Here is an 8,473-nt window from a genome sequence, read left to right on the forward strand (position 1 = left end):
GTTTTGATTATGGGCCATCCCTGCCCAAAATGCTATGGGACCATCTTGCATGCAGAATAATATGACAACCCAGCAGAAATTGCTGGCCGAACTGTTGTTGGACCTAGAAAAGGCTATCAAGGCCTCCCAATTACGGGAGAACACAGAGAAGGGAGTCCAAGAATTCCAGAGCTTGTCACGGATGGAAGTAAACAGCATTGGACGCCCACCACATTCAGACGTGCAGTGCCCTCTAGGAGTGGGACCGCTGGAACCCCACCCTGGCCCGTCATCTGTCTGGACCAGGCCCATTGGCCAAGGGCTGCTGTAACCAGGCAGGACATCACCTTGGTGTCGATGGAGAATGATCCAATACAGTGCGGCACTTATGGCCGTTGGAGCCGAAGAGATAGGAAACCACAGGTCAGTTAGCAAATCCATCGCCCTCCTCGAGGGAGATGCCAATCAAGAGTCAGGACCTTCCACCTTGAACAGCCGCCTGAAGATGAGTTAGTGCAATTAAATTGCAATGCCACGCTATAGGTCGACCCCTTCTGAATAACGGTCCAGGTGAATGGCCACCTGTTGGATATGGAGCTGGACACGTGGACCGTGGTTTCAGTATTAGGGAGGCAGACATTCCCGAAAATTAGGACGGGTTTCAACAGCTGAGTTTACGGGACACCGAGGAAAGAATAGCAACCTACACGGGAAAACCTAGCCGTAGCAGGCACGGCTATGATCCCAGCCACCTATGGACAGCAGTTCAATAAGCTACCGTTAATGATATTGGCCCCAGACCAAGGCTGATGAGCTGCGATTGGCTACAACGTCCCGGGCTGGACTGATCTTCCAGACAGGCACCGGAGGACTTTACGAAGACTTGGGAAGCACCCGCTGTCCTCCAGGAGGGCCTGGGCAAAATTAATGGGACCGTGGCCAAGTAACACGTAGACCCTCAGCTCAGCCAAAATACATCAAGGCCCGCCTGGTCCCCTATGCATTGCTGGCGAATGTCGAGGAAGGCCTCAGTATCACCCGGCTGATATGTTTGACCGATTGGACATCTTCAGTAGTTTTGGTACTAAACTCTAACAAAACCGTATGTCTATGTGGGGGTTATAAGTTGACTGTAAACAAGGCCTCACATCTGGACAGATATCTGATGCCGAGGATAGATGACCTTCACGTGAAGCTAGCTGGGGGGGCGGCTGGAGGGTGCAAGTTTGATATAAGTCACGTCTATCTGCAGCTGGAGTTGGTCGCCGATTCCAGACGTTATGTGACCATCAATACTCACAGGGAACATCTATCAATTTATGAAGTGGCCATTTGGAGTGTCATCGGCTTGCAAAATTTTCCAGCGCGTCATGGAGAACATCCCCAGAGGGCTATCACGTATGGCAGTCTACTTGGACGATATCCTAGTCCGCAGAGGCATGGAAAGGGAGCACCTGAGAGCACCCTGGAGGAAGTCTTCTGCCAGTTTTCCGAGACGGGCGTCCGCTTCAAGAGGGGCAGTGCGTTTTCCACGCCAAGGAAGTCACATACTTGGGTATTGAGTTGATCATGACAGCCTACACCTGGTAGAGGAGAAGGTGCGAGCGATAAGACAAGCCCCCACTCCTGAAAATGCAATAGATTTGCGGTCATTCTTAGGTCTCAATATGGGGAAATTATTCTTTTTAAAAAAAATCTTTTTATCGGTATTTTCAGGAATTAAAAACAATTATGTACAATACTGGTAGTGTTCATTTCCTGTACAATACAGAAAGGTTTATCTTTCCCATCCCTTGAGTTTCCCTATATACAGTCTGCCGCCATCTGGCTTGGCGTGCGGTCCTTCCCCCCCACCCCCAGCCCGCCCCTTCCTGCCCCCTCCCACCCAGCCCCCCTTGTAATCCCCTGGTTGGTCTGGCGGGGTGTGTCCCCCTTCCTCTCCCCTTCCCCCCCTCCTCTTTCTTTTCTTCCCCCATCAGCTTTGGCCGTGTTTCCCCAGTGGCTGGGGGGGGGGGGGTTTGAACCCTCCCTCCCGCGTTGTTTGTTTTATGCCTCTCCAGCCCTTCCTCCTCTTCCCCCCCTTCACCCGGGTTGTGCGTTCCTATAGTTCACCCTTGTCTTTCTTTTCTTTTTACTCTCACTTTTCTTTCTAACATTCCTATTTCCCTATCTATTCATTGTTGCTGGCCTCGAACAGGTTCTGGAACAGGCCGACAAACTGCCCCCATGCATTTAGGAAGCCTTCTTCCGACCCTCGGGTGGCGTACTTAATCTTCTCCAAGTGGAGAAATTCCGAAAGGTCAGCTAGCCAGTCCGCAGCTGTGGGTGGTGCTGCCGATCACCAGCTGAGCAGGAATCTCCGGCGTGTGATTAGGGAAGTGAAAGCAAGGGTGTTGTCCCTCTTCCCCATGTGTAGTTCTGGTTGTTCCGATACCCTGAAGATTGCCACATTTGGGCATGGCTTCATCCTCACCCCCACAACCTTGGATATTGCCTCGGAGAAGGCTGTCCAGAACCCAGTCAGTTTGGGACAAGCCCAAAACATGTGGGTGTGGTTGGGCGGGCCCCTCTGGCACCATTCACATTTATCCTCCACCTCCGGGAAGAACCTGCTCAATCGGGTTCTGGTCAGGTGTGCTCTGTGCACCACTTTGAACTGCATGAGGCTGAGCCTTGCGCAGGAGGAGGTGGAGCTAGCCCTGCTTAGGGCTTCGCTCCAGAGTCCCCAAACCACTTCTATGCCCAGTTTGTCCTCCCATTTTTGTCTGTTCTCATCCAGTGGTGTTCGGGCTCTGTCCAATAGCTGCCCATACATTTTCCCACAGAGTCCCCCTTTACTGTCTGTATTTATTAGGTCCTCTAATAGTGTGGTCTCAGGGGCCCAGGGGTATCCTACTGTCTCTTTGCGGAGGAAATGCTTTATTTGCAGGTGTCTCATTTCCTGTCCTATCAGCAGTTCCCGCAAAGTTCACATGAAGCCTGCCAGGGCATTCCCAATGATAAAGTAGTGCTGGTGGCGCAACCTTTCGTTGCTGTACTTCACTAAACTTAGTTTCATTTTCTTTCTGTTTTCACTTCATCACCAAAAAGATGTGGCAACTTAAAACCTCACCATTGACACTGTAACAAAGTTACTGTGAAAATGCCCTGGTCGCCACACTCCGGCGCCTGTTCGGGTACACTGAGGAAGAATTCAGAATGTCCACATTACCTAATAGCACGTCTTTCGGGACTTGTGGGAGGAAACAGGAGCACCCGGAGGAAACCCACGCAGTCACGGGGAGAACGTGCAGACTCCACAGACAATAACCAAAGCTGAGAATCGAACCTGGGACCCTGGCGCTGTGAAGGAACACTGCTAACCACTGTGCTACCATGCCACCCTCTTTAACTCTCTTTGATGTGGTTGCTGTTTGTAAACATTTTGGTTCAGCACTTTGACTTACTCATCCATGATGAAGACGAATGAAGCAAGGCTCACAGCTGGTTTGTGGAAGCTGTCAATCACTGCCCAGAATGAATGAATTAATTAATTAATTGCAGCTAATGGACCTGAGGGGTTTAAACACAGATCATAGTGTGGAAGATTTAAAACAGAAATTAGGAGGAATTTCTTCACTCAATGAATCTGTGGAATTCTCTACCCCAGAGTCCAATGGATGCTGGAACACTAAACAAATTTTAGGAGACAGATAGGTTTTTAATCAGCAGCGAGATGAAGGATTATGGGGAGCGGGCAGGAAGATGGTGATAAAACCGAGATGAGATCAACTGTGATTGTATTGAATGGTGGAGGCTAAGGGGCTGAATTGCCTATTCCTGTTCCTCGTTTTTGTGTTCTTATTCTAATATCCAAGTAATTTATATGTATCCAGAAAGCAGTAAGTAGGTCCTTGCACCAACCCTTAGGCAATACCATTGTTACTATTTTCCAGTCTGAAAAACAACCATTTTACACAAATCCCTGTTTTCTGTCCTTAAGCCATTTGTTTTAATCCAAGGTAAACTCTGTTCAATGAACCACAATTTTGTTCACCATGCTTTCATATAATGTTTAGTTGAACATATAATCGGTTTTAGTGCTGCAGATTGAGGGTTAGATTTCACCAGGGTACCAGCAGGAACTTGCCTGCTCTTTTTGGAATAGTGCTGCAAGGGACAGATAGAGCCTCAATCTTACCTGTAGCCAGTACAGCAATCTCTCAGCGCTACAGTATGACCTCGGCCTGAATTTTATTTCAAGATTCTTCAATGGTGCTTGAACCCACAACCTGTGACGCAGAGGTGACAATGATATCATTGAGCCGCAGCTGCCACAACCATCACTACACTTTGAAGCAATCCGTGAAGTACTTTGAACCATTGATGTAAAGGGGCATCAAATTAAAGAGGGTTGTGACAAATTAGAACTCTGCCCTGTTTAGTATTATAGAACTGCACACGTTTTATATAAAATGAATAACATGTTTGAATTATTTTGATGTGGACCCTGCAAAGCAAATTCACACTTATCCCTGGTTGGAATGCAGTCAAGTAACCCTTTGGAGGAGCAGAACATTTGTCATCTGTTGTCTGATTTGGGAATCCCCAAGGGATTACTGCTTACTGCCAAACACACTGCGTGCTTGATTTATATCTATACGAGGTTGAGATCTAGAAATTGCAATTCTCTTCCTGCATCTAATGGTGCCCTTTTCTTTGTTTCCATAGCTAGTAATTCCCGTAACAGGACACTACTCTGTTGCCAGCGTTTTATAGCTTGAGGGACACCACTCCACATGAAGTATGGCTGAGCAGGAATCTCTCCCGCTCTTATCTCCAGACACTGGTGTCTTTGGAAGGATTAGCGGGTTGACGCACTCACGCCACAAATGAAGGCCTGCCAGCAGATTCGCCGGGATCGCACTCGCCAGCCGCCCCGCTAACAAGGTCGAGCAGCACTTAAACAGCAGTTGCACAGCCAATCCCACTCAACTCACAGGCATGGCACCGAGACGTCCGGCCTCAAGGTTTGGAAACGCACGCTGGTGAGGCTTCTAGATGCGGCCGAGGCCAGGAGGAATGTCCTGTTCCCATGACAGTCCCGGAGGGTGAGCCACAGGGCAGCCTGTGTTGCCTGGGATGAAGTGGGAGCAGCCTTCAGCTCGGGAAGTGTGACCAGGAGGACGAGCCTCCAGTGCTACAAGAAGGTCAATGACCTACACCGGGCCGCATGCGTGAGTTTTAAAAAAAATTTAGAGTACCCAATTCATTTCTTCCAATTAAGGGGCAATTTAGCATGGCCAATCCACCTAGCTTGAACATTTTTGGGTTGTGGGGGCGAAACCCACGCAAACACAGGGAGAATGTGCAAACTCCACATGGACAGTGACCCAGAGCCGGAATCGAACCTGGGACCTCGGCACCGTGAGGCCACAGTGCAAACCTATTGCACCACCGTGCTGCCAGCCCCATGCGCGAGTTAACACTGAGAATTTTTTGCCCCCACACGAGTATCCACCCCCCAACCCTCCATGCGCCCCCAACCCTCCCTTCACCTCCCTCCCTTCAATACCCCTCTCCCTTCAATCCCCAACACTTCCTTCACCATCCCCCCACCTCACCACAGTGAACCACGCATGTGATTAACGATGACCTCTCTGTGTTTGCGCAGAAGAAGCTCTCCCATAATCACTGGGAGAGGGCCCACACTGGCAGAGGGAGCCAGACATAAGAATAATCATGACCTTCGAGGAACGGGCCTGGAGGTGATGGGGGTGGCCGAACACAGATCGGTCACCAATGTGGAGGTTGGCGCACACCGCAGAGGTGAGGATCCAACGGGCCCCACCAGGAGGACTTGTCATATGTGAGTTGTTATTGCCATACAAACTGACCCATTCCTTCCAGTGACCACATGTCCAATCTCCTGCAGGTCCTCCAGCCGACAGCGGAGGCCCATCGGGGTGGATCCATTCCCTGCCACCCATGAGACCACCTCAGAGGAGAGCTCCAAGGATGCCACAATCGACGTGTTACAGCTGTCTTCCCCATCCTTATCCAGCGCAGAGACACACACCTCGGTGGGCAATGTTACTGGTCAGGCCTCTGGGGCACAATCTGGTGAGCACCTCACAGTCACTGGTGCACATCAGGTGGAGGCAGGAATGCCCAGGTGAGACAGCAGTCAGAGGTTTGCTGGATCCCAGGACCCAGCTGGGACCCAGTCAGATGCTGAGCCTCTAGACCAGGCTATCCCGGAGCTGATGGAGACGTTAGAGAGCGGCAGAGACATTCAGAGGGAGATGTCAGCGACTCAATAGTCGGTCCATAGCCGAATGGAGGAATCCCAGAGGCTACGGGCAATGTGTGGCACTGCTAGGGTGGAGACCGCAGTGGAAAGCCTGGTGCACAACATCAGCAGCATTAGTGGAGGCGCCCAAGGCATGGCACAGTTGGTGACAGCCATGGCTGAGGGCCTCGGCAGAATGCTCAAATTGCTGGGGACGTGACCCAGTACTGGGCTGACCATGGTGAGGTTCTGCAGGGCATGTTTCGCTCTCAGATGGGAATGGTCGAGGTGCTGCGGAGCTAGTCCCTATCATGATAAGCAAACATGCAGATAATGATATACAGACAGGCAGCTAATGAACGCAGAGAACAGGACATCACCAATGAGCAGGCAGGACACTCAGGGGTGGCATCTCACTATAAAAGGCATGAGGCACTCACACTCCGCCTCTTTCCACTGATGAACATCTACAGAGTGTGTCAGGGTGTATGTACAGTATCACCCCTCCAGCACGTGGCTAAGAGCTAGTCTGGTTCAGGCAGACAGAGTAACCACACTTAGGTTAGCAGAGAGTCGAACTCATAGAGAACTGTGCTAACTGTGCTACTGGTTCAAAAAATCAGATTGAACTAACTTCAAGGTCTGGAGTATCTTTCGGTCAAAGATGCATCCAGTTGCAGCCTGTGTTATCACAGAGTACATAACACATCAGTCCCAATCGCCGGTGGGCACTGCCGAGGCACTACAGAGCCTGGTCCAATCACAGAGGAGCATTGCCGAGGGCATTGGCATCACGGTGCTGACATTGGGGAGCCAACAGGGCTGGCAGAACCAGAAGACGCAGTGGTAGCCAGGGCTCGAACCAGCTGCTCCTCCATTCGAGGTGAACCCCAAGGCCCTATGGATATTGACGGGGAGGAGGTGCTGCTGGGTGCCAACCCAGACCTGCCCGATGGAGTAGGTATGGTTGCCACCAGCTCCCCCGCGTTCCACCCCTCTGATGAGGCTGCATCTCGCAGACAGCACAAGGGATAGGTCGGCATGGCTGTGCATCTGCTGCCGACAAGTATGCCGGGGACGTCCAGCCCCAGAGCGCCCACAGGATGCCCGCCAGGGGCATCAAAGACCACAGGATGTGGCAGGTATCTGGCTGGCTCCAATTCTGATGTGCATCCTGGGGACACACCTAGACATAGCGGTGGAGCAAGGAAGGCTAAGCACGTCGAGGATCACTGAGAAGGCACTAGGGGGGTAGTGAGACAGGGGGTATAGGTGGGGGGTGAGGAGATGATGGGGGTGGTGGGGAGAGTGGAGCGGCACAATGAGGTGAGTGGGACATTGTTGGACACTTGTGAAATATTAAAAATCCTTAACCAGAACCTGTATGATGCTTCTGTCACTTTCTTCCGCAATGCAGGCTGACCTTCGAACCCTTGGCCCATCTCTCTCGGCATGCCCCCCCCCCCCCCCCCCCCCCCCCCCCCCACCCCCACCCCCCGGGTCCACGCGTGCAGGTGCTGGATGTGAGCAAGCACTCAGCTGACAGGACAGGCAAGGGATCAGCCTATGGCATAGATTGAGGAGCACTGGCATTTAGCTCTCTGCATGTTATCACCACCCCTCCCCCGCCCTCGACAGTGACCCGCTTGTCAGTGCCGACATAGTCCCAGCACCTTGCATTGGTGTACACCTGGGAGGATGGGAAATGGTGGGATAGGGTGGGGAAGGTAGTGATGATGAACCAGGCCACACCCTGTGTGAAGCGGGTGAGTGTAAGGGCATCCCCGGGCCTATGGACTTGCCGGACACTCGCCGCAGCCACCTGTCCTGCAGCCTCTGACTGGTCCTCCGGTTCCTCCCCAGGATTATCCTCCAGCTCCTGCTGCTCTGGTGCCTCCTCATCACCCTCGTCCTTGTCCACCTCTTCCGCCTTGAAGGTGACCACAGCTTCCTCATCCCCCACCTCCAGCATGTCGCCCCACTGCTGTGCCAGGTTGTGGAGGACACAGCAGACCATCACAAAGAGGGCGATCCTCCGGTGGTGTACTGCAGGACACCACCCGAGCGGTCGAGGCATCGGAAATGCATTTTAAGCCATCCGATGCACCGCTCATTGGCAGATCGGGTGGCCATATCAGGTCTTCACTTCAGTCTCTGGCCTCTGTACTGACATCGTTAGCTCGGTCCTCAGTGGGTACCCCTTATCGCCCAAGAACCAGCTGG

Source organism: Scyliorhinus torazame, chromosome 7 (genome assembly GCF_047496885.1).
Source record: "Scyliorhinus torazame isolate Kashiwa2021f chromosome 7, sScyTor2.1, whole genome shotgun sequence".
Classification (NCBI taxonomy): Eukaryota; Metazoa; Chordata; class Chondrichthyes; order Carcharhiniformes; family Scyliorhinidae; genus Scyliorhinus; species Scyliorhinus torazame.